General features: G+C 37.3%; 1 long non-coding RNA gene and 1 other non-coding gene across 2 annotated transcripts; both read right to left on the bottom strand.

The window, feature by feature from the left end:
• Window positions 1–411: 411 nt before the first annotated feature.
• On the bottom strand, window positions 412–4,897 carry LOC139942998 (uncharacterized). Its single transcript, XR_011786726.1, has 3 exons — window positions 4,771–4,897; window positions 4,245–4,355; window positions 412–2,804 (listed from the first exon to the last, which is right to left on the bottom strand). It is a non-coding gene; the product is annotated as an uncharacterized lncRNA (long non-coding RNA).
• A 7,199-nt stretch (window positions 4,898–12,096) lies between these two features.
• Window positions 12,097–12,169, bottom strand: Trnan-guu (transfer RNA asparagine (anticodon GUU)). The gene has a single exon. It is a non-coding gene; the product is annotated as a tRNA-Asn (tRNA).
• Between the last annotated feature and the right edge of the window lie 425 nt (window positions 12,170–12,594).

Genomic DNA, 12,594 nt, shown 5'->3' on the forward strand with positions numbered 1-12,594 from the left:
TAAATATAAACAAAACAAGGGGTAGATGTCCTACAGTTTATAAAATTTTGGGCCATAAATTTAAGAAAACACAAAGAGTCGTTTTTATTCTCTAAAATAATGCGATAGGTACCTCTGACTCTGATGTGTTTTTAACTTGAGGAATAACTTTGATAAACAATATTTTCAACTTGAGGAATGGTTTTAGATATAGATTGGTCAACATCAAATCTCAATCTTATAAAAAAATGAAAGGTACATGATGCCCTCACTGAAGAAACTAGCTTCATTTTAATGCATACAAATCGAACTTCAAAAATATGGTCAAATAATACAAATAAATAAAATCACAAGGCATAAGTCAAGCATTTTTTTTCAATGATTTGTAATGTTGTTTATTGGAATAGAACAATATAGCAGATTTGGCTTGATCAGAAATGTATAAGGTTAAATCACAATAGTTAAAGGCAGTGGAAACTATTGGTAATTACTCAAAATAATTATTTAAAACCTTTCTTGGTGATGACGAGTAATGGGAAGAGGTTGAAGGTATAACACATTGTGAGAAACGACTCCCACTGAAGTGCCATAGTTTTCGAGAAAGAAGTAATTTTCCACAAATTTGATTTCGAGACCTTAGATTTAGAACTTGAGGTCTCGAAATCAACCATCTGACGGACACAACTTCGTGTGACAAGGGTGTTTTTTTTCTTCATTATTATCTCGCAACTTCGATCACCGTTTGAGCTTAAATTTTCACAGGTTAGTTATTTATTCATAATGTTGAGATACACCAACTGTGAAGGCTAGTCCTTGACAATTAAGTCCTTGTATTAATTTATATCGCAATTGTATCAGGGAAATATCGCAATAGTTCAAGATTATATCACAATCATAAGGTCATATCACAATCATATAAGGTTATATCGCAAATGTAAAAGGTTATATCACAATCGTATAAAGGTAATATCGTTATTGTATATACAGTTATATTGCAATTGTATAAGGTTTTATATTAAAGGAATAATGACCCAGGATTCTGTGTTGTTTTTGTCTTGGAAGTTTGACATTAAATTTGCTTCGACACTGTTGCCCATATTGAAAGTTTAAGTAAAATAGTCTTTTACGTTTTGCATAATTTGTATTGAACATTAGGAAAGCTCTTTAAATAACTTCCAAGTGTGGCCTTTGAATTACTTGGCTCATAACAAATTAATGGATGAGCAGTTAATATGACAGGGGTAGTCAGCCCATAGTGATCTCCATGACCCCTCCTAAAATCCCAGCCTGGACGCCCACGATTATGAATTGTAAATCAAGAACTTGTGGTTCAGTAACTAGACGCTTGTCATTTTTAAAACAGCGGTTAGCTTGATAGCATTTGAACTCACAACCTTGTCACTGCAAGTCCTGTAGTCTAACCACTGAACCATCACAAAATTGTCATTGTAAAATGAGCAGTTAGCTGGTAGATTTCGAACCAACAACATTCTGATTGCAAGTCCTGCAGTCTAACCACTGACCACAGTTAGCTTGGTAGGATTCCAAACCACAACCTTGTGCATTCAAGTCCTGCAGTCTAACCACTTGATCAGTTTGATTGGTAGGATTCAAACCCAGAACCTTGTGATTGCAAGTCCTGCAGTCAAACCACTGGACCACAGTTAAACGGGTAGGATTCGAACCCACAACCTTTTGATTGCAAGTCATGCAGTCTAACCACTAAACCACAGTACGCTTGGTAGGATTTGAACCAACAACCTTGTAACTGCAAGTCCTGCAGTCGAACCACTAAACCATCACAATATTGTGATTCAGTAACTAGGGAACAATTACTTATATTAGTCATTGTTAAACCAGCAGTTAGCTTGGTAGGATTCGAACCAATATATATGTGATTGCAAGTCCTGCAGTCGAACTACTAAACCATCACAATATTGTGATTCAGTAACTAGGGAACAATTACTTATATTAGTCATTGTTAAACCACAGTTAGCTTGGTAGTATTCAAACCCACAACATTTTGATTGCAAGTCTAGAGTCTAACCACTGAAACACGGTTGGCTAGGTAGGTATCAAACCCACAACCTTGTGATTGCAAGTCCTGCAGTCTAACCACTGACCACCATTATCTTGGTAGGGTTTGAACCTACAACCTTTTGAGTGCAAGTCATGCAGTCGAACCAATGGGCAAATAGTGATTCAGTAACAATAGTGGACAATATTTATTTTAGTCATTATAAAATTGGTGGTTAGCTAGGTAGGATTCGAACCCACAACCTTGTGATTGCAAGTCCTGCAGTCGAACCATTGAACCACAGTTAGCTAGGTAGGATTCGAACCCACAACCTTGTGATTGCAAGTCCTGCAGTCGAACCATTGAACCACAGTTAGCTAGGTAGGATTCGAACCTACAACCTTGTAACTGCAAGTCCTGCAGTCTAACCACAGTTAGCTTGGTAGGATTCAGACCTTTAATCTTGTGATTGCAAGTCCTGCAGTCTAACCACTGGACCACAGTTAGCTTAGCAGGGTTCAAACCTACAACCTTGTGATTGCAAGTCCTGCAGTCTAACCACTGGACCACAGTTCGCTTGGTAGGATTCAAACCTACAACCTTGTGATTGCAAGTCCTGCAGTCTAACCACTGGACCACAGTTCGCTTGGTAGGATTTAAACCTACAACCTTGTGATTGCAAGTCCTGCAGTCTAACCACTGGACCAAGTTGACCACCATCCTGGAACAGTTTCATTACTTCTGTTGATGAGTTCCAGAGGTCAAAGTGCAAAAGACAACATCTGGAGATGCTGCATGTTGTTCCGAGCTAAACAAACAAGGGAGACAGAGAAGTAACATGTTAAAGGCAGTGGACACTATTGGTAATTGTCAAAGACTTGCCTTCACCATGTTCACAGTTGGTGTATCTCAACATATGCATAAAATAATAAAACTGTGAAAATTTGAGCTTGATTGGTCGTCGGAGTTGCAATTAAGATAACTAAGAAAGAAAGAAAAACACCCTTGTCACATGAAGTTGTGTGCGTTTAGATGGTTGATTTTGAGACCTCAAGTTCTAAATCTGAGGTCTCAAAATCAAATTCATGGAAAATTACTTCTTTCTTGAACACTACATCACTTCAGAGGGAGCCGTTTCTCACAATGTTTCATACCATCAAAATCTCCCCATTACTCGTCACCAAGAAAAGTTTTATGCCAATGATTATTGTGAGTAATTACCAATAGTGTCCACTGCCTTTAAAGAGCTGTTAAATGATCAGGTTAGAGGAAAGGGATGTGTTTGATAATCACTCTTAAAGTTAGTGGCAATAACAACCTTTGGTCAGAAGCCTACAGCGGATTGGGATACATAAAGCATTATGGAAACAAGTTAACTTTAACAACAACCAATAGCTTGTTTATTCCTCTTGTCAGGAAGTCTTTTGCCCTGTTACTTTTGTGGTCTATTGTCATTTTGTGCATTTTAATTGTTTTTTAATTGTATTACATGAAACTATCTTATTATTGTATTAACTGACCAATTGTGAATGTAAGACCGCAATTCAGGTTTCTTTTACTGCTAAGGTCTTTTTAAAATATTTTTGAATAACTAAACCATAATTATATATTATTACATTTCACTTTCGAATAAAAAGACTTTTTTTTTTTAAGCCAAGCAGTGACGCTTCTCAGTATGTGTAATCCCATCAGCGAATTTCCTTCACGTGTTGACATATTTTCTCTGGATTTTCAGCGATATCACAAAAACCTGACCACCCTTGAAAGTGTTAGTCATCTTGTGCACGCCTACATTTTAAAGGATTGAACAGTCAACTAAAGGTTTATTTGCCCTTTAAAGTCTGCATTTCTTCTGTTAAAGACACTGGACACCTTTTGTAATTGTCAAAGATGCATAAAGTAACGAACCTGCAAAAGTTTCAGCTTGATTGGTCACCGGAGTTGTGAGATAATAATGAAACTTGGAAAAAACACCCTTGTCACACAAAGTTGTGTGCTTTCAGATGCTTGATTGCGAGACCTCAAATTCTACACCTAAGGTTTTGAAATCAAGTTCAATGAAAATTGCTTCTTTCTTGAAAACTTTGCACTTTAGAGAGAGGGAGCAGTTACTTCTTACCAAGTGAGGTTTTATGCTAATAATTATTTTGAGTAATTACCAATAGTGTCCACTGCCTTTAAAGTCTGCATTTCTTCAAATCAAATGTTATGTGTATGGTGAAAACAAAATACTGTGAATATTGTTTACCGTCAAAATAAGTGGTGTCCGTTCTGTCATCTGGGGCTGGGATGAAAGGGGCTTCTGTCTCTCTGATTCGCTTCCAGTCGATTGCGTGGAATAGTGGATGGGACTTCAGGCCTGAAGAAAGCAAGATAATATATTTGAGAAAGTTATGGGAAAGCGTCATTAAAGAAAATTGCTAATGTGAACATCCTTTTTATCTGACAGTTACCACCTAACACACAAGACAAGAACATAAACAAAAACAACAACAACAAACTGTCAGTGTCATCATTTCCATTTTAGCATTCGACCGGAAGTCGCACGTGTGGCTTGATCCACAATAAAACGTGGATGATAAACAAACAACAACCACATGAAACCACGACCAAAATGGTGGTCTCTTTTGGTTTTAGTTTGCGTAGACAACCGTAGTGAGCAAAAAAATCCCCATCGGATTGCTTCAGAAAGAAGGAAAACGGACCTAAAACATCCATCAAAAACCTCCATGTTACCGTCCACAAATGACCTAAAAAACATGCTCAAAACTTACCTTTAAATATTGAAAATGCTTGAAAAATGCGATTCTAGTGGTTGTGTTTTTGTTAACCACCGTCCTAGCTACACGACGTCTGACACGCATCTTTGCAATAACCAACGGAACTTTCGCAATGGTTTCTGGAAAAAACAATAAAATGGAAGTTTATTTAAAGGTGACACAATTAGGTGGCACTGCTAATAGTAGTACATGTACTATTATTGAAATACTTTCTAAATCACCAATCTATCTTTTTACAAACAGAGCCAAAGTATTTGTACAAACAGAGCCAAAATATTCGTTAAATTTCTTTTTTATATACTAAAACACTTTCAATTATTTTGAGCAATTACCAATAGTGTCAACTGCCTTTAAAGTCTGCCTTTTCTTCAAATCAAATGTTATGTGTATGGTGAAAACAAAATACTGTGAATATTGTTTACCGTCAAAATAAGTGGTGTCCGTTCTGTCATCTGGGGCTGGGATGAAAGGGGCTTCTGTCTCTCTGATTCGCTTCCAGTCGATTGCGTGGAATAGTGGATGGGACTTCAGGTCTGAAGAAAGCATGATAATATATTTGAGAAAATTATTGGAAAGCGTCATTAATGAAATAATTGACATTTACCTCGGCCTCAAATTGCTCACTTCACATCGATAATCGCTTCGTCGTTGGAAATAGTCTGGCGCGCGAAGAACATACCCAATGAATGATACCGATTTCCGAAGTAACCGAAACACAAGCCGGTTACCAAAGTCGATATTTTCAAGAACACTAAAATTTGAAAACATGACGCTACTTGATAGGCAAAAGTAGCATAAAGCTAACAAAACATGGAATCGATTCTAGGCAAAAATCGACCTTTTTTTTGTTTTGGCAAGGAATATCAATGAGAAAGCCCATGTCTCCTGCTAGGCAGCAATGAGCAGGGTACCAGTCATAACAAATCGTTCATCTCACGTAATAGTTTGACTGGTAACCTTACTCTGGTAAGCATTAATTTGGTTGTGCTTTTAGGTGCGAAAGTGCACATACCTCGGTATTGCGCCCTCTTGGGATCAACACGGCTGTTAAAAAAAAGTTTATTTGAATGTATTTTCTGATAAAAACAATTTCGAGGAGTCTTGGAACTCTCGAGTATTCATTATTCCGGCATTCAATAATATTTTGTTACATAAATAAATAATCAACTATCGTCGGGCGTCATATAACTTGAACTTTAATAGTAGATCTTTGCATGACCTATAGTTTTTAGCTAACTTTTGTTTTACGGAGAAAAAAAATCTTGCTAATCACAGAAAAGATTACTGTTTTGACTGGTGGCCCACTAAGTTTTTGCTATGCAAACAAATCTGTTTCATTTGTCTGTATTTTTTTTTCTGCTTATCAGATTTATGAAATCAGTCCCATGTTTCGATCGTATGTCAAACACGTGTAAAACAAAAACAACAACATTGGTTGATCATTTCCCTGACTTCTGAGATGCTAATACAACTTTTAAAAAAGGCTGTACAATAAGTGTATCCTTTCATAATAATAATGGGGATCATTGGCAGGGAGTTCAACGGGGTGAAAAGAAACTGACGAAATTACCCGAAAACAAATTGGGAAATTGACAGATAGCGACTAAAGATTGATCTGTTAAAAAAGCAATTATATGTAAGAGAGAAGAAATCTGTCTTGGAAAAAGAAAAGTTATTTTGGACATTGAAACCATACAAATAGTATAATCCAGTTGATAATTTTTTAATTTCTCACTACTATCAGAATCAGCGGATGGTGGTATTGATCAACTTCTAAATTCTCCATACCTTAGGACAACAAATCTCAGTTCTATTATTCTGTGTCTTCCATTTTCTTCTAGGGTCATTGTTCACTTAATCATGGAGGTAGGATTAGATCTAATCCTACCTCCATGACTTAATCATCAGTCAATAATAATCTCACCATGTAAACACTGGTTTAATAATTTCACGAGTTTACCCCATGCAAGAAGACGTACCCGATCACCCCTTTTACTTAAATAGTTTCAACTCTTGCAGGGCCCGCCCATTTAGTACCTAATATGGTCACAAAAGTTGGGCAAGAAAATTCTAGAAGGTCCGGCTTTGTTATGCAAATGTCAAAGCTGGTTGCTGATTGGTTGGGGGCTGGATGGAGGACGCCGGCTGGGGTCGTAGGTGAAAATCTGCATGACTTGCACGTTTCAAAGAAAAAATGGAGGCCTTTGAAAAGTTTCTGTGTATTTTATGTCCAAGAAGTTCAGCTTTTCACCGGATTTCCGAGTTCAAACTACTACAAAAATATAATGGTGAGTTGAGATTTTTTTTTGTCTTGAAAATAAAAGTGCTGCAAAGAATTTTCATTCGCAGAATTTGAAGAAATGTTGGATTTTACAACACAACCCGCAAGCCGAAAAGTAAAATAAAAAACACATGTGTTGACTCAACTATTCGGTGCGCAGACGACATTGTTGAAATGTGCAGGTTAGAATTACCAAATTATGTCGTCCGAAACTTTTCCAAATTGAAACGCATTATTCACGACTAAAATTCTTTTAAAAGCGTGCCCAAGTGCTACGGACCCTTAGAAAAGAAGGACTGTGTTCCGCTTGTGTGAGTTTGCTATATAGTCTTTGTTTTTAAAACTTTTGGAGGCTGAGTTTTGAAATCTTCTTCTTTGCACAATCGTCCATGACAACCCGTCCAAAGCGAGTTTGTTCTGAAACTGAGCCTAAAATTCATATAGCCGGTTAGCAGAAAATTCTTTGCTAAACAAATAGTTGGTGTAGCACCATGCCAGTCGCAACAATATTAACTTTATTGGAAAAGTAGCTGGTATTCCTGTTCCTGCTAAGCAAGATTTGTTTGTGCTTAGCAAGTTATTTCTCATCTAGCAATGACCAGACTTTATTAAATTGGGCCCTGGTGTCACTGAATAAGAACAATATTGTGCTGAAAATTGTAAAAATAGTTTGAAATGTATACTGTCATAACGATTTAGCTCTTTATATCTTACAAATATATTTTAAAACACATTTTCAGAAGAAGTTTGAGTATTTCTATGGAGCTGTGGTCTGTGCTGCCAATGTGGGCCCATTTTCAAAGCCTGGCGCAGAAAAGTATTGCTAAACAGAAACAAGTTATCAGCCACTGCATGACAAGTTAAAGCCATTGGACCCTTTCGGTTCAGAAAAAAATAAAAGTTCACAGATTTACAAATAACTTACAGGGTTTACAGAAGGCAATGGTGAGACACTTCTCCTGAAATATTATTCCATGAAATGCTTTACTTTTTGAGAAAACAGCAAAACAATATAAATTCTCATTAACGAGAATTACAGATTTATTTTAAACACATGTCATGACAGGGCAAAACGCGCGGAAACTAGGGTGGGTTTTTCTGTTGTTTTCTCCCGACTCCGATGGCAACTGCCTAATTTGATAAAGCCTGTCAGTGTAGGCTTAAAAATTTGCTAAATGTACAGAAAAATCATGCCTGACAGAAACTGGTTACTTTAGCCAACATGCCATAAATGGTTCTTTTTCTGCAATTTTCTGTGTTCAGACAGCTTTATTAAACTTTGCCCAGTATAACTGAAATTTGTGTTTTCCCTTAAAAAGTTAATTTATGTACACGATGCATAAAAACAAATCAAAATAAATATGTGAAGTTGATTGTCAAAAATTGCCATTGTTTTTCGGAAAACAGTAAATATTACTGTATCGCTTTTCTTTTAACCACCAATTCGAGCCGATATGATGTGTCAACAAGGTGAAGATCGATGCCTGGAAAATGTCATGATTATACTCTGTCATTCTATGTCAATGAAAAAAATTCAAATTGTTACACTTTTTAAATCTCGCAGTTGACAGTCTATGTTGGTAAAACTCACTGCATGTTGTGATTGATTTCCTCTTTTACGTTGCCACAAACACTGAGATTTCCCATTTTATTACATGGTATATTAAAGTGCGGGCATGGGGCCGAAAGCATCTACTCGCTGCATTTTTAGTTTTCACAAAGGGACAAAAGGTTTGACCAAGACAAATTTTCAATAAACAGACACTCATACAAATTTGTTTGTACTCCCCGCACAGTTTTCACAAAGTTTGACAGTGTTCAACAGTTAATTACTCAACTCTTAAGTGCACAAGGCAGTCGCTAGGGCCCACCAAAAACATGTTCAAATTGGCCTGTGATAATCGGTTAAAACTACAACCACGTACATACTGCCCTCATTCAGTTGTTTATAACCAATTGTTGATCAATTTTGTTTAGTATGATAATTAATAAGGGCATTATTGACAAATTTCAAGAAAAACATGATTGAATGTGTTTTGGTCATAGAAATAGAACCCAGAGAACGCTGAGCTCGTCCACCCTCTGTGTCATCTGTGGACGCGGCATATCAATACCGCAAAGTACGCGCGTAAGGCAAAATTATCATCTTGTGACACACACGTATGGCAAAATGGCAAGATGTCAGCGCACATAGACCATTTCTATTGTTTTCATTGGTCGAGGATGATGTCATTGTATGGCAAAATTGTATGACAAAATATTTTGGCATACATGCGTTACGAAAATGGTGTGTGCGCTAGTGCTGGGCGAATAGTGAAATTTTGTTATTCGGATACCGCCGGCAAACTATCCGAAATTAACCGGATATTCGAACAGGTTTTTTTTTCGCCGCTAGAGGGTGCTTTTCGTTGTGAATGAGATCTTATGGGCGGGTTGATATTAGTTTTAGACAGTGTCACTCGGTTCATTCATAAAAATGACCGGATCTAATTTAAAGATGGCGATTTACTTTTTCTTTTGATCGTGATTGACTCTACGTGAAGAAAAAAATTTGTAATCTTTGAACAAATTATATCAGAAAATAGCGCCCTCTAGCGGCGAAAAAACTATTCGAATATCCGGTTACTTTCGGATAGTTGGCCAGCGGTATCCGAAAAACAAAATTTCACTATTCGCCCAGCACTAATAGCTTAATACTTAATTTATGCTGTTTTATGCTGTCTTAATAGAAGTTTCATAAGGATTTAGACAAAACATTCATATCAGTTGTCGGCCGACGTCCGCGGATGTTCGGATATAAAAGAATATCCGGTTCCTTGGTTGTAATTACTGAACTATCCGGTTTATAAATAGCTTTATTCGCATCCAAGATGCGGACATCCGGTTAGAAAAAAAAAGGCATTCGCGGTTACGGATAGGAAAACCTATTCGCCATTAACCGGATATTCGAATAAATGCCCAGGCCTAGTGTGCGCGTGCATAAAATTTTTCTCACAACGAAACCGCATGCACAACGAGACACTCAGTGTTCTTCAGGTTCTATTTCTATGGTTTTGGTTTAAATTGTGTGATTTCGCACTGAAAAAGGACCAATATCTCAATATGGCGTCTCCTTTTGGACCAGAAGAAGCACAGAAGTACCTTTAAATTATCACAAAATGATTCTGATTGAAAAGACAAATTAAGTGGTGGGTGACTATGGTATGACCAGTGACACTCACATGAATCGCAGTGGAGGCATTCTAGTCTGGACAGAACCTGCTGCCCTGGATTTATTTACAAAACTGCAGTATAATCCAATGCCATGGTTATTATTATATTAAATTGTTGCATATATTACTTTGTTTGCATTCTCACATGTTATCTCCTTGGCTAAAATAATTTCATTGGTTCACATCAGTATCTTAAAGCAATCGCACAACATCGGAAAACAGTATTGTACATAGGCCCACACTTCGTGTTTCACAATTTATGTATAAAATCTAGGCTCAATTGGATCAGAGTGGGAGAAAATAATGGTTTCTGTGGTCGGGACATGTTTTTAAAATAAATCTGCTTTTCTCGATATATCGAGAACTAATTGATAACAAAATTGTTACCTTCCCTTTGAATCACCTCAGCTGTTGTCAACATTAAAAGGCAGGTTATACTTTTTGTAACTGTCAAGGAAAGTATCCTCAATTACTGTATCCCACCACATGGGATCAAAATAGAATGCTCCAGGGATCACCTTGATGATTTGATCACCATTCCTCGATTGCTTGCTAAGTGCCAAACTTCTGCACTTTAGCTGTGTAAGCAAAGATGCCTAGAACCTGGAGTACCTACATGCACAAGCGAGACGTCACTGCTAAGCAGGCTATTAAATTCACTTGATGAATTTCCTGGTTCCGTAAGATATTCTTTGCTTACAATGTTAAGGCAGAGCCATGACATTGGGCCCTGTTTTATTAATTGTACAAAATTACTTTTGTGGTGCTACGATAAGTATGAGAAGTATTACTTTTTAACAATAAGGTGTGTTTGTTTTCTTTGCCTCAACAGATTCAGTCTCCAAAACATCTACATGTCAACAAGGCTGAGACCCAATCATCGAACAGTCTGACCCTACTTTCTCTGTAAAACAGGTATTGAAACCCTTGCAGTCTCAATTCCTTCTTCGACCCATATGGCTCGTAGTCCAGACTCTGGGGGTGCAAGCTCTTTAACGAACTTCATGATTTGACACAAAAAGTGCCCCTTTTGCAGTCCACCAATCACAAAACATGTTACATGGATGGAAAGCTTATTTTATCTAGTTTCATAAACCATTCGACTTTGGTGGTGTGAGATTGCTAGCGAGTTTGCCGTTGAATTTAGTGGGACAACCCCCGCAAAAAAAATGACAAAATGTGCTGTGACCCCCCTTAAACTGATTATTTTAGTCAAAATGCATCTTTTTTCAACCAAAAAGTGCCCCTCTTTACTGGCTCTTATTTATAAAAAAAAGTTTACTGTTTCGAAAGAGGAATATATATACTATACAATGCCGAGTGACTTTGTAAGTTTAACAAAATCACTTTTCTTAAACTGATGAAAATGTCTCCCGAGTGTGTGAATTGAGGGGAATTTCCCGTGTTGAACAGGTCGCCTTGAAAGGCGTTGAGCAGATGCACACTAGTTCTTCATATGGAATATATTTACACACTATTTGAATATTATTTGTACACACTGGAGTAAAGTACAAATTGAAATACAATTTGTCAACTTTGATTTGACAGATGTAAAAGTGTATAAATCAGTGATTATTAAATATTATAACATCAAATTGTGGATAATCGTATTTTTACCCCGAAAAACAAAAATTGCCCCATAGTTGGTAACTTGGTGAGAAGCGTAACTGCAAACTTGTGGGCTTAAAAGATTATATTTATCATAAGCACATTACCCATTGAAGTTAAACGTTTCTCAAAATGCTTTGAACTATCCAAAGCTGCTGTCTACATGTAGGCTTCTAACCAAAGATTATTTAATTTGATTTTTGGGGTTGAACAAAGAATTGACTAGAGTGGGATTCGAACCAACGACCTCCGGATTAACATGCCGGCGCTCTACCAACTGAGCTATCTAGCCCTATATTGGCGGTGTCCCTATTTTGTCAATATCTTTGTTCGGGGGGTGCCAGTCAGAAGCCATACAACCGTTAACTGCCGTGTAGCCAGGGATCACACCCAAATTACGATACAACCTGGGAAGCGGCAGCTAGGGGATCACCTTAAGGGGATGCGACTTTTTGTTTCAGATAGCAATATAAACCACAAGGGAAACTGACTGGCACCCCCGAACAAAGATATTGACAAAATAGGGACACCGCCAATATAGGGCTAGATAGCTCAGTTGGAAGAGCGCCAGCATGTTAATCCGGAGGTCGTTGGTTCGAATCCCACTCTAGTCAATTCTTTGTTCAACCCCAAAAATCAAATTAAATAATCTTTGGTTAGAAGCCTATATGTTGACAGCAGCTTTGGATAGTTCAAAGCATTTTGAGAATATAGGGC

This window comes from Asterias amurensis, chromosome 10 (genome assembly GCF_032118995.1).
Source record: "Asterias amurensis chromosome 10, ASM3211899v1".
NCBI classification, from domain to species: Eukaryota; Metazoa; Echinodermata; class Asteroidea; order Forcipulatida; family Asteriidae; genus Asterias; species Asterias amurensis.